Genomic DNA, 24237 nt, shown 5'->3' on the forward strand with positions numbered 1-24237 from the left:
GGGCAATATAATAACATTGGGCTGAGGACAATTTAATTATGTTGTACTGAGGACAACAACTAAGATTCCAGAGGCCTGAGGATAATATAGTAATTTTGCGCTGAATACAACAATCAAGTAGTAAGCTGACAATAAAGAAAGGATGGTTTATATGCATAAAACTGACAAGCCAATACTTTGGTTAATTCACGCCATTGTTTAATCTGAATTATTCGCGTAGTAAAGCTATCAGTATTTGTGGGATACAACTAATGTCAGCATGTTCACTTAAATGGGAATAAAACCTCTTGACGCCAGACAAATGAATTCAAGCAACTGCAAATAATGGGATGAAGGTGTGTCACTGCTTCTTTAAGTACTAGCATGACTGAGCTTCCAGCGAATAAACGTAATGGCATGTAGCTAGCAACGGATACTAAATTGGATGGGATTTATTTTATATTTGTACACTGTGGTGCGGGAGTCGTCTGCCCCGCCCCTCAACCGGCAACTCACTGCGCCTCACCTGTCTCCTCTCCCAGCTACGCGCCACGCCAGAACCATGGACAGTCACCGGCCTTTCCTCCATATGACTCGAACCGCCTAATTCTGTTCCTGGTTCAGGAGACTGAGAACAAAACCTGCGACTTAGTCACCTCGGGGACTCCTTGTTCTGCTCGTCATGTCCTCACCTACCCAGAGCTTTTCCCCTAGTTTTACCACATGCACCGTACCTGTTAATAAATAAATTACACCTACGGGATTAAACCTAACGCTGTTTATTCCGTCGTCAGTCCAGCACCTCCGCTGTCTCTCCCGTTACAAACACCAAAGTTAAATCGATCATTCCCCTTTTTCGTATTGGTAGTCATACGCTTGAGCGATTTTTGGAAACCTTCAGGTTGTCCTTCAGGCTAGTATGGTAGGCTACCAACAGTCCCGGTGCCCATGCTGCCAGTGAATTTAGTTAAGAGTCCCCCTCTCGCTTTCTCTCTACACTGTATTTAAACTATTCAAGATGCTGCTAGACGTTCATAAAGCTTAGCCTAATAACGTTACCTATATGAATCTATGTTCGCTCAGTTAGTTAGCTAAGATTACCTTCCATGAATTTCTGCTTTCAAATATAAAGTGAAAAATTTAATAGATGCATAAAAAATAAAGTTAGTTGGTTCGGGAGGTTAGCTACACAAAAATAAAGGATTCAGATATGTCATATAATAAGCAAAATGCACAGATGCAAGATAAATGTCCTTACCAGTATGATGCAGTGTCAACGTTTGGGAAAATTAGAATTGATAAATTGGCGGTTCTTTCAATTTTCCCAGCGGCCCTCATAAAGGATGGTGATTGGTTTACTGAGTTGTGACGATTCTGTGGGTGAGGCCGAAATATTTTGGGGCGTGGCCGACGATATCGACCTGAGGATGCTGAGGACTTGGCAAAATCAGGACGTGTCAAAACATACCTCCAGGCTATGTCAAAACTACTTTAAAAAACAAGAACAACACGGTAGGCTTCAAATCATGGAATGGCCAGCAGTCTCCAGACTTAAACCGCATCGAAATGGTTTGGGATGAACTGGACAGTTTGACAGCTGGGTGAAAGCAAAGCAACCTACAAGTGCAACACATTTGTGGGAACTTCTGCAACAGTGTTGGGAAGAACTTTCCGAACGAGTGTGTTCAGTGGTTATATCTGCAAAAGGTGGCTACTTTGATGAGTTGAAAATTTGTATTTAATTGTGTTAAACAGTACGGTTTCATGATTTTAATCCTCAATTGTTTTTATTTGTTCTATGCTTTAATTTCAATGAGTACATTGAGACAACTGCATGAATATAAAAATTTTTAAAAACTAGAGAAATGGAGGTGTTCTAAAACTTTTGACTGGTAGTGTACTTATGTTGGTTACAGCTGGTGAAGTTTCCAGTTACAAAACATGCTCTGTGCTCTTAGGCTGTGATAGACTTTTGATCTACCCTGTGTCTGTGGGGGCAGTTTGGCATCTGGGCCTGTCAGTACATCGCTGCTTCATGCTGAATTAACTGAACAACATCATTCAGACTCACTCATAAAATATGCATAACTCTCGTTCATAACTATCATTCAGGAGTGTCATCTCACAAAATCAGTGGAAAGTCAGTGGGGTCACCAAATGACATCTTAATTTACTATTCTTTTTATGTAAAACATTCATTTTTAACACAAGCACATTTATTCAGACTGTTATGCCCTTGTCAGGCTTTTGCAGAGTCAGTGGAAAGAGTTTTTCTGTCTTGCTCTGGCTCCCTGAAGGACCTTTGGTGATGTGGTTGGGTTTGTAGTACTGTGGATGGGTTTGTAGTGATGCAGGTGGGTTTATAGTGATGTGGGTGGGTTTATAGTGATGTGGATGTGTTTGTAGTGATGTTGGTGGGTTTGTAGTGATTCGGGTGGGTTTATAGTGATGTGGATGGGCTTGTTGTGATGTGGGTGGGTTTGTAGTAATGCGGGTGGGTATGTAGTGATGTGGGTGGGTTTGTAGTGATGTGGTTGGTTTGTAGTGATGTGGGTGGGTTTGTAGTTATGCAGGAGGGTATATAGTGATGTGTATGGGTTTGTAGTGATGTGGCTGGGTTTGTAGTGATGTCGGTGAGATTGTGGTAATGCGGGTGGGTTTGTAGTGATGTGGGTGGGTTTGTGGTAATGCGGGTGGGTTTGTAGTGATGTGGATGGGTTTGTAGTGATGTGGATAGGTTTATAGTGATGTGGGTGGGTTTGTAGAGATGCGGGTGGGTTTATAGTGATGTGGATGTATTTGTAGTGATGTGGGTGGGTTTGTAGTGATTCGGGTGGGTTTATAGTGATGTGGATGTGTTTGTAGTGATGTTGGTGGGTTTGTAGTGATTCGGGTGGGTTTATAGTGATGTGGATGGGCTTGTTGTGATGTGGGTGGGTTTGTAGTAATGCGGGTGGGTATGTAGTGATGTGGGTGGGTTTGTAGTGATGTGGTTGGTTTGTAGTGATGTGGGTGGGTTTGTAGTTATGCAGGAGGGTATATAGTGTTGTGGATGGGTTTGTAGTGATGTGGCTGGGTTTGTAGTGATGTCGGTGAGATTGTGGTAATGCGGGTGGGTTTGTAGTGATGTGGGTGGGTTTGTCGTAATGCGGGTGGGTTTGTAGTGATGTGGATGGGTTTGTAGTGATATGGGTGGGTTTGTATTGATGTGGGTGGGTTTGTAGTGATGTGGATAGGTTTATAGTGATGTGGGTGGGTTTGTAGAGATGCGGGTGGGTTTATAGTGATGTGGATGTATTTGTAGTGATGTGGGTGGGTTTGTAGTGATTCGGGTTGGTTTATAGTGATGTGGATGTGTTTGTAGTGATGTGGGTGTGTTTGTAGTTATTCAGGTGGGTTTATAGTCATGTGGATGGGTTTGTGGTAATGCCGGTGGGTTTTTTAGTGATGCGGGTAGGTTTATAGTGATGTGGATGCGTTTGTAGTGATGTGGGTGGGTTGGTAGTGATTTGGGTGGATTTATAGTGATGTGGATGGGCTTGTTGTGATGTGGGTGGGTTTGTAGTGATGCAGGTGGGTTTGTAGTGATGTGGATAGGATTGTAGTGACATGAGTGGGTTTGTAGTGATGTGGATGAGATTGTAGTGACGTGTGTGGGTTTGTAGTGAAGTGGGTGGATTTATAGTGAAGCGGGTGGGTTTGTAGTGATGCAGGTGTTGTAGTCTGTATCTCCCGGTCACTTGTCTCCCCAGTACTGTCTCTGTGTCTGTGTTCCCTGAGCTGCTTCACTCCCCTGCATTTGTGTGATTTCACTATTCGGGTGGTTCCGGGTTTTCGTGGTTTCCCCCCCTTCCTTCCAGTCTCGTTTTTACTTACTTCCTACTTATTTCTAGTTTTACTAATTTCTACTAATCCTTACTAACTTATAGATTGCAAAGTACTAACCTCATTAATATACTAACATGTGAATATTACTAATGGACTAACACACTAGTTTTGGGGTTTTGATAGTTTAGATCACTATACTAATACATTAACCAGTCTCCCCTTTTCTATGCTGCGCTGTAGCTCCGCCCCTTTTCTTTCTAGCCTGCTCTAACGCTGAGTTCTGCAATTGCCTGCACCTGTCTCTTGCTCTGACTGCACCTCTCTCTCTCTGCACACGTTTTTACCTGCTTAACCCAGGCCGTCTATTATCATTGTTGTCTATGTGATTCCAGTCCGCGTTTTGTCAGTCCCCTGTCAGTTAATTAGTTATCCTAATGTTCTTCACCTGGATGTTGTTTGTTACTCCTCCCTCACTCACTTAACCCATCCTTGATTGTTACCTTCCCCAGTGTATAAATGTCAGTCTTTTCCACCAGCTCACGGTCAGAACGTTGATCGAATTCATTGTGCCGATATTTAGTAAGCCTTTGTTTATCGAGATTCCTGAGACACCCCTTCTGTACGACTTCGAGTTTGCCTGCCCCTTTTGGTTTGTTTGCTTCTGGTTTGACCTTTGCTTTGCTTTGACTTCTCTTTTGCCTGTCCCTTTGTACCTTCGCCGCTCTGATCTCCTGGTTTTTGATTTTTTGCCTGTTTTTCACAATTCTTTTGGAAACTCGATTCGGCACCGTCCTTTCTCTGATTACCTGGCTTCGAACCTCGCACTGAATAAAGACAACGTTTTTTGGATTTCCCTGGTCTGCGTTTGGGTCCTTGCACAGAACATCACAGCAGGTGGGTTTATAGTAATGTGGAAAGATTTATAGTGATGCAGGTGGGTTTGTAGTGATGTGGGTGGGCTTGTAGTGGTGTTGGTGTGTTCATAGTGATGTGGATAGGTTTGTAGTTATATGCATGGGTTTGTAGTTATGATGATGGGTTTATAGTGAAGTGGGTCGGTTTATAGTGATGTGGATGGGTTTGTAGTGATGTGGGTAGTTTTGTAGTGATTCGGCTGGGTTTATAGTGATGTAGATGGGTTTGTGGTGATGTGGGTGGGTTTGTGGTGATGTGGGTGGGTTTGTGGTGATGTGGGTGGGTTTGTCGTAATATGGGTGGATTTGTAGTGATGCAGGGGGGTTTGTAGTGATGTGCATGCATTTGCAGTGATGCGCGTGGGTTTGTAGTGATGCGCGTGGGTTTTTAATGATGCTGGTGGGTTTGTGGTGATATGGGTAGGTTTATAGTGATGTGGGTCTGTTTGTAGTGGTGTGGATAGGTTTATAGTCATGCGGGTGGGTTTTTGGTGATGTGGGTGGGTTTGTAGTGGTGTGGTATGGTTTGTAGTGATGTGGATGGGTTTATATTGATGTGGGTGGGTTTCCTTTAATAAGTAAAGGAACAGCTGGAAAATATAAAACACAGAAGAGTAGCAAGTAAAACCTCATGGAACCTTAACTACTTAGCGCACAAGCCAAATCTTGCCAATCCTTGCCCATTTAGGGGGTACCCTATTTAAAGCTTTATAACTCCAGATGCCAACACCACAGATACTTGAAAAATGGTTTAAATAAAGCAAGACATTTGTACAATTTACACTAATAATGCAGTTAGTTTATATTCATAATCTTGGAAGAAATAAAGTGCCAGAGATGCAATTGTTTTGACAAAAAATCAAAAATGAATTTGCACTTTTTAAGTTTGCAATGAAATACTGAGAGATTGCATATATACAGCAGGGGTTAAACTATACATGTGCTAGATGAAAAACTTCTTGACCACAAGTTCATAAAATCTAAGGGTGGATATGCAGAACTACTATAGATGTATGAAGCAAAAACTAAGCAGTGTACCCAGCGTCTCCAAATCTATCCAAAATGTCTAAATTATGCATTGCTGTAAATCACAACACATTCACGTATTTCACTACAAATAAACTGTTTTGACTCAAGAAAATCACTGTTGCAAAATTTTCAAGTTGGAATTACAAGCTTTCAGTCAGTACGGTGGTCTAAAATATCTAGGGGTCCAGAAACATATCCAAAATCTCTCCAAAATTGAATAAAATGCTTTTTGTCCATTAAAGTATAAAGTATATAAATGAGCCCCTTATGAAGGTTTAAGATGAAACATTGCTATCAGATTTTAAAGAATAATGCAAAAATATTGTCACACAATGCAGTACAGTCTTGTGTGTATTTCTATACTCTGCACTCTCGTATGTTTTCTTGTATGGGGATAGGACGACATGAAAACAAGTTTCAACCATCCACCACATTTTGGCAGTGTTCCAACTGTCACGTCATCACTGTTGCATGCTTCACAAAAACTACTACACTACCATCTAACGCTTACATTACAGTGTGAAATATCCACATTATATAACACCACTAACCTATTTAAAGATACTCAGTTTCAAAAATAACGTATATAACCGAAATATTTTGAGCAGTAATACTTACATAGAAAGGATGAAATCTCATCTAGGTTCAGTAGATGGAGACAGAGACAGTGTCAATGATACTGTTCTATTCGCTTCTGTTTTGCTCCAGAAAACGATGTCAGCTAGGTCTATCAGCAAACATATGGCTTAGCTATGTCCAGAAGTCCTCAATAATAGTAGTATTTTCCAAGAAATTACGAAATATCGTGACCACGTTTCATTAGGTGCAGAGTATTTTTCTGCTAACATAGAGTGAATGCGTAGGTGAATGCGATGCTAAGAATATTTTCTGTTACGCTGACCTATAAAACGCTATTCCAAAAGCAGAATTAAACATGTTATACATCGTGAGAAAGTTTATACTCACCTACTGAATAAATGAATTGTCAATCAAGCCAGACTGTACTAAAAAGGGCGACGATGCTGTAAACAACAGGTGTGATATTAGGCACAGCTATTTTGGAAGATACCCAGGCGTCACAAATGCGCGTATATTTCCCAAACGGATTGTCCAAGACAATATATGACCACGCATTCTCAAATGGGACATCTCTACACGTAAAACCAACAGTAAGGTTGTATATTTATTCAATATTTAGTCCCAGATATTGACTGTAGAATGACATGGTATAATTTTTTTAAACTTTCTCGTTTATTTCATATTGTTGCTATGACGGAAAGGTGAAAGAATATTTTTATGAATGCCCAGAGACAATATTGTCCATTATGTCATGGGTGGGAGGTCTAAAACGAGCGCCACACACAACCAGCTTTTTTGTAACAGATGCAGCAGTGAAGTCCCGTCTCTTCATCTGCACAAAACGCACCCAGGCACAAAAGCTAGCACAGCTGATGCAGCGATCCAAATCGATTAATTGTTACACCCCTAGTTTGTAGTGATGTGGGTGGGTTTATAGTGATGTGGATGGGTTTATAGTGATGTGGGTGGGTTAATAGTGATGTGGGTGGGTTTGTAGTGATGTTGGTGAGTTCATAGTGATGTGGGTGGGTTTGTTGTGATATGAGTAGGTGTATTGTGATGCGGGTGGGTTTGTAGTGATCTGGGTGGGTTTGTAGTAATGTTGGTGGGTTCATAGTGATGTCGATGGGCTTGTAGTAATGTGGGTGGGTTTGTAGTGATGCAGGTGGGTTTATAGTGATGTGGGTCAGTTTATAGTGATGCGGGTGGGTTTGTAGTGATGTGGGTGGGTTTATAGTGATGTGGATGGGTTTATAGTGATGCAGGTGGGTTTTTAGTGATGTTTTTAGTCCAGTGTTTCTGCCTCCACTACATGTCCAGGCAAGCTATTCCACACATTGACTACTCTGTGTGAAAATTTTTTTCCTAATGTCTGTGTGAAATGTACCCTTTGTCAGTTTCCATGTATGCTCCCTCGTTTTGCTAACCAAACTCACCTTGAATAATTTCTTGTAGTTCACCTTGTTAATCCCTTTAATAAATTTAAAAGCCTCAATCAAATCTCCCCTAAGTCTCCTTTTACTAAGCTTGAAAATTCCAAGCATCTCAAGCCTTTCCTCATAACACTTACCTTTTATACCCGGAATCAATCTGGTTGCCCGTCTTTGGAGCTTTTCTAGCGCCTCTATATCTTACTTGTAGTATGGTCCCCAGAACTGCACACAATACTCTAAGTGTGGTCTGACAAGGCTATTGTATAGGGTGAGTATGATCTTCTTAGATTTATACTCAATACTCCTGGCTATGTAACCCAGCATCCTGTTGGATTTTTTTACTGCTACAGCACATTGACCAGACCCTGATAGGCTTTGATCAACTGTCTTTTTCTACATGTGCACATTATAATTTTGTACCACCCATAAAGTAATCCTGCCCTATGTTTTTATTCCCCACATGTAGAACTTTACATTTAGTTATATTGAATTTCATTTGCCAGGTTTCTGCCCACTTCTGGATTCTGTTTAAATCTTCTTGGATTCAAAACTGTTGGCTAAACCTCCCAGTTTGTATGAGTTTTTAGTGATGTGGGTGGGTTTGTAGTGATGTGGGTGGGCTTATGGTGATGTGGGTGGGTTTGTAGTGATGTGGGTGGGTTTGTAGTGATGCGGGTGAGTTTGTGGTGATTTTATTTTTATTTAACCTTTATTTACCCAGGGTAGGTTCGCTGAGCACAGATGCTCTTTTGCAGGAATGCCCTGCTTCACACTCATACACATTCACACACCTGGGAGCTGCCCAGTACAACCACAATCCTCTATTGTCGGCTACTGAGCTGCTCCACTAGAGGGAGAGAACTTTTTTTAGCCAATTAAATCAGGGGATGATTAGGTGGCAAGTTTTTGTGAGAGCCAGATTTGGGATTTTTACCCAGGACACCAGGGAACCCCCTACTCTTTGCGAATAGAGTCATAGCATCTTTATTGACCACAGTGAGTCAGGGCCTCGGTTGAACGTCTCATCCGAAAGACGGCATCTCCTACAGCACAGTGTCCCCGTCACTGCACTGGGGCATTGTTTTAAAAAAAAAATTTTTTACCAGAAGGAAGATTGCACCCTGCTGGCCCACCAACACCACTTCCAGCAGCAACTCAGTATTCCCTGGTGGTGTCCCATCCAAGTACTAACCAAGCCCACACTTGCTTAGCTTCAGCCAGTCGGCAGGAGCAGAGTGTGTGGTGGTATGGCTGCTGGTGTGGGTGAGTTTATAGTGATGTGGATAGGTTTATATTCATGTTCATGCTAGAAAATAACCCGTTAATCCAGAGAAATTGCTTAGTTGTCTTAGAATCTTTATCGCAACACAATGTATCAAGGCTGGCAGCCCGGATCAAATTTGTTGTGACAGCTGCCGTCCAAAACAAACACCTGAAAGAGTGCCTGCGTGCGTGCCTCCCCCAAGGCGTAACGTCATTGTTTTGCAATGCACAGCTGTCGTAAGAACATGCTGGCTTCGATAAGCGGAATCGATAAGCTCGGAGCCATACAATTCCAATGAATAGGACAACTTGGAACCGGTTCGCGATCCCCATCCCTATTTAAATGTGCCCAGCATTCCAAGGCTTGTTGTAAGATTCAGTAGCCAATCAGGGCTTTAATACAAGTTTTTTGTAGAGTGCAAAAACTTTGATATTATTTATTTAAATTTAATTTAATTTCTTTTGTTGTTCAGCATTCCAAGTCTGTACATTGTTGTCAGATTCTTTGTAAGACTATGCTATGCTGTAAATAGTTGTTGATTTTTTAAAAATGTGTGTTGAATAAATGACTTATTTATAACAACATTCACATTACGTAGTTATATTTTCAAATGTCCAGTCAGCTTTTAGCACTGACTTAATGTAGGGCCCTATTGAATCTGTGTTATAGCTTTTTTAAATTCTCAATTCCGCGATTCCGTCCGTGATTCTGTTATCACAGAACCTATAGGACCCTACCTTAATGCTGCCATCAGTCTATCGCTGGCCCGCGCTGGGCCCCCATCAAAAAAGACACTTGACCGCCGGCCCGCGCTGGGCCGCCGGCCCCCATCAAAAAATATTTGCCACCGGGCCAAACAACTTTTTTAGATTAGATTAGATTCAACTTTATTGTCACAGAGTACACGTACTGAGACAACAAAATGCAGTTAGCATCTAACCAGGAGTGCAAAAGAAGCAGTAAAGTGCAGTAAGGTATAAGTACATAAGTGAATAAATATGAATACAATATTGATAAATATGAATACAATACAATGTGATATAAATAGTATAGACAGTTATAAACAATATAGACAGTGGATCGGTATAAATATGATAAATATATTATTAGCAAGGTGCGGCAGTGCAAGGTTCATTCATTGGAGTAAGTTGAGTGGGGGGGGGGGGCTGGGGGGGGGTCCAGGTGGGGGTATCCGGGGTGTGGGGTGTGGGGGGGGGGGGGGGGGGCTGTCACCGTGGTGCAGAGTTCAGCAAGGTGACAGCTGAGGGGAAAAAGCTGTTCCTGAACCTGCTGGTCCTAGAACGGAGGCTCCTGTAGCGCCTCCCAGAGGGAAGGAGGGCAAACAGTCTGTGGCTGGGGAGAGAGGTGTCCCTGGCGATGCTGCGTGCCTTCCGCAGACACCGCTTGTGCTGGACAGTCTGAATTGCTGGGAGTGCAGTGCTGGTGATGCGTTGGGCGGTTTTCACCACCCTCTGAAGTGCTTTCTGGTCCGAGGCAGAACAGCTGCCGTACCAAACTGTGATGCAGTTGGTGAGGATGCTTTCAATTGTGCAGCGGTAGAAGTTCATCAGAATCTGAGGAGACAGATGGGCTTTCCTCAGTCTCCTCAGGAAGAAGAGTCGCTGGTGAGCCTTCTTGACCAGGGTCGAAGTGTTGAGGGCCCAGGAGAGGTCCTCGGAGATGTGGACGCCCAGGAACTTGAAGCTGGTGACACGCTCAACCTCCGTCCCGTCGATGCAGATAGGGGTGTGCATGTCTCCTTTGGTCTTTCTGAAGTCCACAATGAGCTCCTTGGTGTTGAGGGCCAGGTTGTTGTCGGCGCAGGGAGTAAGGGGCTGGTGGCCTGCAGGGAGTACAGCCTTGATGGCCGCCTCCTGGTTGTCCCTGTCAAAGCGAGCGTAGAAGTTATTAAGCTCGTCAGGGAGGGAGGTGTCGCTGGTTGGGGGGGAGGTGTAGCTGGGTTTGTAGTCCGTGATGGCCTGGATGCCCTGCCACATGCGTTGAGGGTCGGAGTTGTAGGTGAAGTGCTCCTCAATCCTTAGCTTGTGGCTGTGCTTGGCCCTCTTGATGCCCCTTTTCAGGTTAGCCCTGGCTGAACTGTAGGCCTGCGCATCACCTGATCTGAAAGCAGCGTCGCGTGCCTTCAGCAGTAGGCGGACCTCTCTGTTCATCCACGGCTTCTGATTGGGGAATGTTGTAATCTGTTTGTGGGTGGTAACACTGTTGATGATAGCGTTGATATAGTCCAAAACAGAGGAGGCATAGGCATCAATGTCTGTGTGGGAATCCAGGGTGGCCTGAGTGGCAAACATACTCCAGTCTGTGTGTTGAAACTGGTGCTGTAGGACAGAGTCTGCTCCCTCTGGCCATACTTTAACTGTTCTAACTGACGGTTTCACACGTTTGATGAGTGGTGTGTACTTAGGGAGTAGGAACAATGAGAGGTGATCAGACTGTCCCAGGTGGGGGAGGGGAATGGCTTTGTATGCCTCAGCCATGTTAGTGTAAACATGGTCTAAGGTCTTGTCCCCTCTTGTAGGGCAGGAGACATGCTGATGGAATTTGGGGAGTACAGTCTTTAGGTTGGAGTGGTTGAAATCTCCTGCAATGATAAAGGCTGCCTCCGGGTGTGTAGTCTGTTGTTTGCTAATGGCGGCCTGCAGTTCTTTCATAGCAAGCTTAGCATTAGCGTCCGGGGGTATGTATGCTGCAGTCACAACAGCAGATGTAAACTCTCTGGGCAGATAAAAAGGTCTGCACTTAACCATGAGATGTTCTAGGTTAGCAGAGCAGTGACTCTCGATAATGGCATTGTCTGTGCACCAAGCTTTGTTGACATAAATGCACAATCCCCCACCTCTGGTTTTACCGGAGTCAGCAGCTGTTCTGTCCGCCCTGAGGATGTAGCGCCCAGGTAGGTCAATGGCGCTATCGGGAACGCCGCTGTTAAGCCAAGTTTCCGTAAAAATCATGATGTTGCAGTCCATAATTCTTTTGAGTGGTGATCCGCAGTCGCAGTTCATCCATCTTGTTTGCCAGGGATCGTACATTGGCGAGGAAAATGCTGGGTAGAGATAGCCGATGAGGAGATAGCCTTAGCTTGGCTCTTAGCCCTCCTCTTGTCCCCCGCTTTTGTTTGCGGTCTCAACGCCGCCTGCGAGTACTTCCGGCCGGCGGAGCCGGGTTGGTAGCCTCCGGTATCCTGACGGTCTCAGTGTAGAGCCGGAGATCGCTGATATAGTTGTGCGAGTTGAATAATCCTATATCCAAAAGTTCTTGTCGGGTGTACGATACGTATGCAAAACTGTTCTGAGTGAACAGGCTTAAAACGGGGGAAACCCTGGAATGTATGTGGAGCTCATGGTCGGGCCGGTGTAATTCAGCAACTGAGTTAAGGGGGTTGTCCTGTTTAATCTGTAAAGTGGCACAGATGGTTTTACACAGTTTTTTGTTTGCCTGTAGCTTGTACACCCTAACATTTCTACTGGTAATTTAACTCCTACAGAGTACACATGGTCTGAGAGTTGATTTAACAATGAACATTTGACCGTGTTGGAACCTGCTTAACCTGAGCAAATTTACATTTTACACTCCATGCAAGGAAGCGGCGTATAATATCAAATCTTATAATATCAAAGTATGCAAGGCAAATCTGAATATCATTTTAATAGACACTTAAACAGGTGCCTAAATCTGCCAAGTCTGAATACGGTCCTTGGTTGACAGTACTCCTATATTCAGCATTGCGTTCAATAATCTACCAGACCTCTGTGCTTTGCTAATTCTGGCATCACCACCCCTCCTCCTCCCCGTTGACCTGCACTTCCAGGTCACATCTCCTGTCTGTTCCGGACCCTTTGATGTGGAATGAGCACTGCAGTCAGAACAGCAGACTCACCTCGTCAGATTGCAGAATGACTCCCCGTCCACCTTTAGATATCCTTTCATTTTCTCTTTCTTTCTCTGGATTTCCTTTTGGATAATGTTATAGGTATAGTGGTGTAATGTAGGTTACCTATTTAATCGTATCTTTTTAATTACAATACAAATTGTTGATTGTTAGGATAATATTACCCTGATTGATTGTAAATGAGCATTTGTTCCTTCTTGGTGATAAAGAGTTTTTGTATTCCTGAGAATAGCACTGATATTCTGCACTAATGTTTCTTGTTCTGGATAAGAGCATCTGGCAAATGATTGTAATTTCATGATCTTACACTACATGTTTGTAGATGTATTTGAAATAATAGCCAACCAAATCTTAATGAGAATATATTGCAATTCGTATTCAGATATTGGTAATATTACAGACTATTTCTTGTTGAATTCTTTACTAAATGCTATTCCTTTTATAGCTAGTTGCAGTGGATTGCTACATTTGGCATGTGATACAACACACAATCAATGTTGCACCTTGTGCTTGTATTGATTTGTATTGTCATTGCATTTCAGGTCCCAACCAAACTGTTTTCAATGTAAAAAGGCACGTCACATACACAAGGTCTACATTTTAAACCAGTTAAAAAACACCTTACAAATCTGTCTGGTACAAAACTAGTATTATCTAAATCTGTGATGGCAAGTGAGCTGGAAATGGGTTACTGAAAACTTAACATTAAATCAATAATTACTTGCAACTGCAAGTTTCTGCATATTTACTTGGATCAACAATAATTAATTGACTCAAGTAATTGAATTGAATTTTCAATGCTGTAGTTTTCAAAACTATAATTTCTTTCTCATCAATATAAAGTGAATGTTTGACCAATATTTTAGGAAATGTGAAATATACATACTTTTAGATCTGACTTAAAGCTGCAGCATTTAGTAATACCCATGGGCAATTTAATTTGTGGATAGACCATTCTCTACATTATCTGTGCCCAAATATAGGAACATTGATTGCATACAGAGGGATATCTCTTTAAATAACTAAATTGATTTTACTAAATTGAACTCAATGTGATAAAAAGAAAGTGAACACTACGATATATAACAAAATTAAAAGACAGTTTTAAGTTTACACTTGCCAGTGAATTATATAGATATTTGAAACACTTTGGTATCAAAGAAAATGAATGAAAATAGGTTGTGACAAAGAACCAATTTAATGATAACATTTCTGTCTTTTTTATTTGCTGCCCTACAGCAGCCACTGTTTGGCAGTAATTCATCTCTTGTCATCAGTGTTCTTGGAATATGGGCACAGATAATGTATAGCAAATTTATCCACAAGTTGAATTAATCTGTGGATATTAAAAATTAATTCACGGTCAAAAATATATCTATCACAACATAATATCATGAAGCTACATCTACTGTTATTGATTATTTAGTTAATTAATGGCTTTATTCAGGGACATTCCATGACTCTTGGGCGGCTGCTTCAAAATTCTATCATGATGCCCTTTCCTCTCCTTTAAATGCTACCCCACCATCCACTTGCCTGTATGAGCCTACAGAAAACTTGAATTTCAACACCACCAAAAGATGAAAAAGTAAACACTGAATGTAAAACTGAAAGCATTGTGTTTGTTCTTAGAGGCATGTATAACTGTTTCAAAGCTGTGTTTCAAAAAACAAACATTAAACATTCATTGCCTGTTGGCTATGTGTTAGCTTTTGGGAAAGGCAGGCGTGATGCTTGCTGAGGAACATATAAAATCTTTATATTCATTTCAAAACAAGCTTAAAGAAATTTAACGTGCTTCTAGAAAGAAAAACTGGTTACTACCAATGTAATTTAGGAATTAAAATGAGAATGGCCAATAATAACACAATAGCACTGTCCTACAGTGGTTGCATGCAATATCATTGGATATGGGTGATGTAGTAGCCTTCTAAATAAAACCAGGTTGGAAGCTACTAATGGGTTGGTAAATAATCGACGCATACTTCAACCAACTGATTCCACAGGAGTTCACACGATGTCGAGTTTTGTGATTTTATTAAAAGTAAAAGTTGTCTAGATCCAAAGCAGATAACAAAAATATTCAAGCCCCAAGCTGTTTGTGTGAAACAAAGAAAAATCCAATATGGTCAAAAAACCATGTGCTCACCAATCCAATTCCACCTCTCCCCTAAGCATTTCCTATATGCTACCTAGCTAAAGGTGGTCATTTCAAAATAAAAGTACATACAAGAATAATGGCTCCAACACGCCAGCCCCTAATTGCGGAAGGAAGTAACAAGCAATCACCAACTAAATACCATGGAGTCATAATGTGATTACTCTATATTACCTTCATACAGCATAGATAACTATATTGGGATGGCAGGTATGCCATCCCGCCAAGTTACGCCTTGGAGGGGGCATGCCCCATACCTGTACAGCACCGAGAGTTTGGCACTTTTCAGGGTTCCCCACAGAAATAACCACAACAGCCACAGACACTCAGCCCTTAAAAACATTAAATTCTGTACATTCTGACCCCATTTCAACAGACAGAATTCATAAACAACTTCACATGTCCACACAATAAAGCCCCAAACTAAGGGGATTTTGCGTTTTCTCCTTCTTCTTCTTCTGTTGTTTCTCCTTCTCATTCTTATTTTTCCTGCCGCCTATCCCACTAACAACATGTCTCCCCATTGGACATTTCACTGACACCAGCCAAATCTTCACCTACGCGACCCAATCAAAAACGCGCATACACACGCAAAATACCCATACCTTTTTACTCTGAAACATTTCCAGTTTAAACAGCTAGTCCGCCTGTTATTAACCGGCTACAATATTGCTAAGCCATATGGATTCAACGGGAGCTCTTCTGTGCTTACTGGCCTGTGTTCTTCTTTAAAACCACCGGCAGGTTTGCTAATGATATTTCACGCATTGCATAGCTATGGCATGGTGCTGCACTAACAAAGTCACAGACTGGTAAACCTCCGGTTTAAGGCTTGAATCCTGCCTCGCCCTCAGGCAGATCATTTCCTCTTTTACACTAACGTTTTCTTACGCTTATATTTGCTTTACCAAAACTCACTCACGGCCACCCATATGCATTTCATGACGACAAATGTATTCCTTATTAAAAAGTTACACCAGTTCACCACTGTGCAATTTCTACTAACTATATTTCTTCACTTGGCTACCGTACAAAACCTTCTTCTCAGCAAACGCCACGTTTATACATTCATGTTACCTCGCCCTGTTCTCTATCTAGCCACATACAAACAATTACTACGTATGAACGTTCTGCAACTCCGCATTAAAACATTACATTTAAAATCATGATTCACTCATAAATGTAACTACTAGCACTGAACATGAGAAAAACACATTGATGCAATAGATTGCACACGTTATTTAACCCTCCACTTCAACAACTAACATTTAATACAGACTGTTATATATACCGTTTGATAAGGAAACTAAGCTCGCTCATGGTCACTTCATTTACTTTGCACTATAGTCTGTGATCATGTCAACCTTCACCTGCATGCCCATTCTGCTAAAAACATATTGTTTCAACTACGCAATTTCATAATTTTGCCTAATTTCTCTCACACTGTTGTTATTTTCTCATATGCAAAGCCTGCTGGGACATATGCGTCTGCTGCTATTCTCCACTATCAACTTTTCCAGTTCTAGCTTAACAAAACAGCAAAGAGGATTCCTACCTGCAGATAAGCCTATCAAAATGCCTTATAAACCTTACAAACACTAAAAGTGCATCTTCACGAAATAACAGACAACGGAGCAGGACAGAAGTGTACACAAGTTGCGACCTAGGCAGCTCTAATTCTACGGGCTTGCTGATTCTTTTGTCAATCAAGGCTCGTTGGATGCCTGTCAAATCCGTGAGTAGCCTACATACACTGGCCATATTTCACCTTTTCTGATGCGCTGACAATTACGCCACCGCACCATTTGTCACAGCCACTGTTTTACATATATAGCAAACCGAAACTGCTAAACGTACACGCTCATCAGACTGTAAAAATCCACACAAGGATAGCCATAATCCACAACAGTTTCTTACAGGGTCACTTCACATTTCTCACTCTCGTAATAAAACGCTTTGCAAAAAGATATGATATCTCATAAAAAACACGTTTTCAATGTACAAAAATGCCAAGTTACTCAAAAGTATTGATATCAAAATGACGCCAAGTTACGATACTACAAACAATATAGGCTAGCTTGCCTCACCAAAATGACATAAGATGTATTTCAAAGCAATGCTACCCAATATTTCCTCAATTCTTTCAAGTCACTTGGCCCTGTGTTTTGTAATCTTACCATTTTACAATGTCATGCAAACTTTGTGTCAGATCAAAGAGTCAAATATTTTGAATTGCCTGATGGAACACATTTAAATTCATGTACAAAACTGCTGCTGAGTAACTACAGGAAGCATATTTCTCCAGAAAACATGTTTATACTTGCTTCTGAACTGAATTTGACTACATGTACAAGTTATTGTATATTTGCTACGTACAATAAATACTGCATGTAAAATACATATTGTACACACATACATAGAGAACTTCTTTATCCCCATGGGGACATTTCCCTGGCAGCATGTTACATTCACATTTACGAACACACACTTATACCAAGAAACATACTATCATTCACGCAACAGAAAGACTGGGCAGCGAAATACATACATACCAATACAAACTGGACATATACACGCCTATTCAATCAATCTGGACTGTGAGCGAGCCATCCACACATGTTTGGCCTGTCCATGTAGTGCATGCTTATATACACAGGGCCAAGTGACTTGAAAGAATTTAGGAAATATTGGGTAGCATTGCTTTTGTAAACACCTCACAGCTAGACCAATGAGGGTTTGTAGCTTGAGGGGAAGGCACCGCGTGTTCTCCCTTGGCTGGTGTGATTCAAAACCGAGATGTTAGTTATTTTTCCTCTGTTCGTAAGAACAGGGCACAATTATAATTAAGAATGCACTGGTTCCGTTGCCACGGGTTAGATAAGAAGGCGTTGCTTCATATCCTGCTTAAAACTGGCCTGAAACGGATCAGTAGCATTCTGGTTACTCTCCGTTTGTAAACGGGGCTATGCTGTCATCAGAGATATATCCGATCTGTCGCCGGACTGTAAATATTCCAATGGGAGCATCAGAATATTCACAAATGCGCGGAACAACACATCAAATATATCAATGACCACAGCAAGAAAGCGTAACAGTTACTAGGTTTTACCCTCGTGATAATCTGACTCCATTTTACATGATAATTCAAAATTTGGGGTTAACTATACGTGGAACTTGGGAGTGGTTACACTCGACTCTATCTTGTGCCATTATTCCTCAATATATGCTCCTGGGTTTAGCATTATTGTTAAATCTCAGTTCAGTGAAGAATCCAGAGGGTAGGAGGCTGACCACCATAATACATGCCTTCCATGCCTGGCTTACATGGATAGTGCATAGACAGTTATGAGCCCAGGGCGGTGAAGAATCTATCGGGCTCCTTAAGGCGAATTTGGGGAGAACCGGCGTACAACGCCCATGGGTTCTCTTATGCCAAACAACACCAGAACCGGTCCCACCAATCCCTTAGCGGGCAGATCGTGGTCACCTATCTAACTTGAAGACCCCACTAAAGACGTTTACTGTACTAGACCCCTGATCAGTAGGTCCTAGTCATAATTGCCCCCCTGGGTATTTAAACGGAATTACGGCTGAAAAGAAGATAAAATGGATTAGAGTCATGAAGACCACGCAAGTTAAAATCAGAAGAATTTATTTAACAGGCAGGTAGGTTGTTATCTTTAAATTCAAATCAATTATAAGGTTTAAAAAACATAAATACAGAGGAAAAGAGTTCTTACCAGCCTGTTTAGCTACACACAGAACATCGAGTATGCGCAGTGAGGGAAGTCGATTGCGATCTTCCATGGCTATCTCTACACAGAACACATAGCCTAGTATGTGCACTGAGGGAAGTCGATTACGATCTTCCTCGATTGCTTTGTCTCCCGTCCTTTTAAGCCAAATCCCGCGTTTGGTCTAGGCATTACCATAAATTAACCTGGCCGAATCATAAATCTCGAATTCCGGCCCCCACCTTTTGGAGGCAGTTGTTGAAACAATTGGTGGGGAAATGGGGAAAAGGAGATGATTACCAGAGAGGACATTCCATTGTGTTAGTTTTTTCCTGAGTTATTGAAACTATGTTTTTTCAAATTCTATTTGGTATGAAACATATTTCATTCAATGGCTTGAATTATTGTGAACATGTACATACCAAACATGCCAAGTGGATGTAATATTATGGTGCAGTTGTCATGAAAATACCCTTTTGTTTAACCATTGTACATGCAATCCATGTTATTATTACATAAGGCATAATACAATAATACAATGAAAACATGTGCATGGTTTGTAAGGTTTTCCGGGGTTTGTAAATAAGATATACAGATGGTTTATAGTCCAGATCCAGAAAAGAAATACAAAGTGTTATGTCAGAGGGGTCCATATGTGGGCAGTGTGGTACTGTCCCGTGTAGTGGCCCCACCATGTAGCCGGTCATTTTACCCTTTATGATCCCAAAACACCCACACCCACAACCACAGACAAAGAGACTAGTTCCCCTTATCTTGGTTGTGTCCAGGTGGTAACATTCCAGAGAGCCAAATGGCCTGCCCATTCAGAGGAAGTCCGAGTGACTTATTGTTTTACCACAAGGCTCTCGGGTCCTTTGAAGTACACGCTGTGTCCCAGCATGCTGGCTCGTTCAAATGTCAGCCTTTTCTGGGTCCCAGTTTAATTTCCCTCTTACACTTTGAAATACATCTTATGTAATTTCGGTGAGGCAAGATAGCCTATATTGTTTGTAGTATCGTAACTTGGCGTCATTTTGATATCAATACTTTTGAGTAACTTGGCATTTTTGTACATTGAAAACGCGTTTTTTATGAGATACATATGCAATAACTTTGTCCTATTGTATCACACAGTATATACCCAAAGTCTATGCTGGTGATCTTCTGGTACCAATTTTAAAAGCATGGTGTGTGTGTATCAGTTTAAGTGGTCACCAGTGTAAATGTGGGAGCCAGAGTTTCAAGCACCTGGCTCCACCGTTGGAGTGTAACCTTTACCATTCACTCTCTGCCTCTAACGGTGAAGCCACACTATACGCGGCGACGGCCGCCTGTCGCCAATCGGCTGTTTGTGGGCGTGTCACTTATTTTTGACAGACAGTAGGGTTTAATATCGTGTTTCATATTCATTGTCCTGTCTGAATAAAAATCATTTTTGCAGTAACCTAGATCTGAAAGATGTTAGTCTGCTGCCTAACTAGGCTGTTTAATGTCTAGCTAGTGAGTAACAACCAACAACAAAAACCTTCAAAGTTATATCTGGGTAGCTAGCTAGGTGGCTGGTAGAAACGAACAACTAGCAACTAATACATTAGGAAGATTTGTTTTGTTTGTTATTGTTTGTTGTTACTCACTATAGCTAGACATTAGACAGCCTAGCTAGGCAGCTTATTAACATTTTTCAGAGCTAGGTTACTGCAAAAATGATTTTTATTCAGACTGGACAGTGATAGTAGCTAACGGCAATAACTACATTGCAGAGCCACCGACAATTTCAGAGACGTTTCTCCACGCTGCGTTCCTCTTATCAATGTCTCTGTAGGAGATTTTATTAAGTTGGGAAGCCCGATACGGCAATTACAAGTTAGGTCCTCCATTGTGGAATGATAGAATGTGGAACTAAAATAAGAAAAAAATAGGGACAATTAACTTGACGGATCATTAGATCAAATCAGATTGGTTACCACGATGCGGCGAGGGGGTCAAAGTTGAATTTTTGCCATCTCCCCCGCGGCCTCGCCGCCTCTCGCCGCGCCGCCGGCAATCCAAACATGCCTTGCGGGGTCTGCCCGCCACCCGCCACCACCTACCACCTCTCATTCAAAAAGAATGGAGGCGGCGCCGCCGCGTATAGTGTGGCTTCACCGTAAGAAGAGACAGAGTTTACTGGTGGGTCTATCCAGAACAGAATTCCTTGTTCTCACTTGAACTTGGTGGACTGCTGGCCAGCCTATTAACTTAACAATATTATTAGAAAGCTAGCTCCAATTTATTACGGTTCTCCGTCACTTAAATTAATGCCAAGTGACTGTTTTGCCAGTTTCCTGCTGACAGCCCAACTTCCACGCGCTGTTATGGAATGCTTGTAGGCACGCGAGATGGTTACCATGGCACTTGCTCCGGCTATAGAGGGTATGCATTGACGTCACTTTCCCACCGGAATACGCCCCCTCAGTCGGACTGAGTGGCAAAACATGCTGCGACATGGCTGCCTTTAGTAGAGGAAACTACAAAACCGGGAGTAAAACAAACGATTATCTGCTTAAATTAAAGGCTGTTGGGTCCGACAGTGATCCTTACAACTTACCAAAGAACCAGTGGTCCATGGACATTCAACAAGGAATCGGAGCTATCTTTTTACAGACTGCTGAAAGCTAAAGAAAAGAGAAGCAAATGGATCTCTGCAATTCGCAGAAACAGCTGGAATCCAGGCACTGAAACGTGGATTTGCGGTTGTTATTTTGTGTCAGGTATGTTGGATTTGTGGGTAAAATCATACCTTAGTGTTTGCTAGCCAAGCATATAAATTATCTAACCATCCCCCCTTTGTTTGTAGAACACAAGGCTCATCATCCTGGATGTTTTTTAATAAATGCTGACAAAAACTTTACACTTACACAGAATATAAATGAAAGATGCTAAATATTTAATTGATGAGTAGTCAATACAGTACATAACTTAAGATATGATTTTACCTAAAAATCCAATTTTTGTCGCTCTTTAAGCTCTCTGTAAAGATACATGCTCCTTATTAAATGGAGATCAACATCATGGAAGTGTTCTCTTTCCAACTAAGCTGGTAATCTTTTGACACTCTTTGGAAATGGCTGAAGTTACTTTAATGCTGAGTCTGTCAATTAGTTTTTTGTTTTTTCAAACTTGTAAAATAAGCCTACAAGTGTAAGCTCCTTCCACGATGTATTGTTAACTGATAAAAGCTTAAAAATAAAGTTTGAACTTGTAAACTAAGTTCAAACTTAGTATACACACTTTTGTAGAATCATGGGTTTTCAGTAGTGAGGATATATAACCAAACAGCCTCCTGAAATAATTCCTTACAGTGGTGCTGAAGATTTTTTTCTGTGTGAAAACCCATGATCCGTTTGAGCGGAAGTACCTGACCCTGCTGGGACTTAAAAACAATTTACTCATATTCATAATTTTATTTTAACATCTTGCTTTTTACAATAGTCTTCTTTGTATTGTTTTAAAGTAATAATCTCGAAGATTTTCACTTTAAAAAATGTCTGTTAAATCACTATCTATCGCTGAATTAGGTAACAATGGTGATTGAGCCTATTATTATATTAATTTATATTATTATTATTATTATAATTTATGATTAAAGAACTGGGTTTCTGTGGCGAAATTCCCGGGAAAAAATCACAAGCGGCGCATAGATAGTGACACGTTTTCCATCACCCATCAGTGGTTGGTCCGCCAGAGAGGGTAGGCGGAGCAAACGCAACAGGCTTGCTCTTCAACTCACTCGTTTGTGAGCGGCGTACTGTTTTTTTCCGGTGTCTGCTAGCGTTAAAGGTGGGGGGGTTATGAAACCCTAATAAGTTTTTGTGTGACATGAGAGGTCATTATTTGTTGATGTAGATTTCGTATTACATTTGATGACAATGTAACGTTACTAAATTACATAGCTATTTGCACAGCTAACGCTAGCTACCGGACCATGTCAACAAAGGCAACATTAGTTTAGACAACGTTGCGCACAGTATCAATCTCTCATATCAGGTAACGTTGCATTAGCTAGCTAGCTAATGTAATTAACACAATCTAATGTCAGCTAACAATTAGAAAAAACACTAGCTAACTCTACCGACCGGTACTGACCTCGCAAACCGTCTCTCGAATGCAATGCTACCTTGTTGCAGCGTTGCAATGTAGCTAAAGGCCAGTTCAGATCAGTGATTCGCAACAAGACTGGATGCAACTTGCAAAATTCCAAGACGTCTGATTGTAAACGTTCTAAAACTGCACTTGGCGATTTGACAAGGTGGGTCATTTGAGACCCAAGGCAATGGCTTCAGAGGCTCTGCAACTAACCAGTTCACACCGCTCCAATTTTCTCTGCAACATTCTAAAACCGTTTCGTCTCGTTGCGAATCATTGATCTTAACTGGCCTTAATGTTACCGTTATTTACATTGCCATCCAGTTCATCAATATATAAGCCGGGGTATCTAGGTGGAGCAGAGCCGGGTCTGATTTCTATGTAAAGATGTCAAGCCGGAGAAAACTAAATAAAAGAATATGGCAGTATGGATTAGTGTTGTTATTATTTTATTACGTTTCCTCATATTTTCCTTCAGCCTTGATGCCGTTTTTTGATGAAATCTCCTTTGTTTTTGTTTTATTCTTCTTATTCTGATTGCTAATTTAACACCCAGCTCAGCTTTATTCTCAAACAGTTTAGCTAGCAAAACCAGAAACAAGGCAGTTGTTTCAAAAATATCACACAACAATCATTCACGATGATGATGCACGAGATACATAATTGCACGAGCCACAGCGAATCCCGCGAATTCTTCTCTGCACTGTAAAGATGTTCATACCGAGCAAAAGGTGGATAAAGAACGTTTGTGGAAATTGATCATCACTAATTCTACCCCAGGTCTGCTACAGCATTTTAACCTGGCTCGGCAGTGTAAAGACAGCTTAAGTTAGCCTAATGTTAGACAATGAATGAGTATGTACATAACGTTACTTGTATAACAACCATTTTTATTCAGTAAATAAGTGTAATCGTTGGCGTGGCCCAGGTGCCAACTGACTGACATCACAGACGACACTGTTTGGATCCGGTTGGATCTATGGGAAGTGAGGTCCAAAAACACACCTGCAATTACCGCTTCTCGCCATTGGTACCGCCAAAGAGAACGAAACTGAAATCTTCGAGATTGTAACTTTAAGTAAGTGTATTCGTTCTGTTTTGTAATTTTTATATGATGAGTGCAAATAAAATCAAATCAAATACCCCATCAATTAATCGTGCAGACCATTGTGTAATGTATCTCATGCATTTAGTAATATGCATCCAGCTCTTTTAACCTGGCTCAGGATAACAGTGCTTGTGCAAGTTGTCCAGCAGGGTAAAATGATAATGTTTTGCAAGCAA

The sequence above is a fragment of the Anguilla anguilla genome, chromosome 2 (genome assembly GCF_013347855.1).
Source record: "Anguilla anguilla isolate fAngAng1 chromosome 2, fAngAng1.pri, whole genome shotgun sequence".
NCBI classification, from domain to species: Eukaryota; Metazoa; Chordata; class Actinopteri; order Anguilliformes; family Anguillidae; genus Anguilla; species Anguilla anguilla.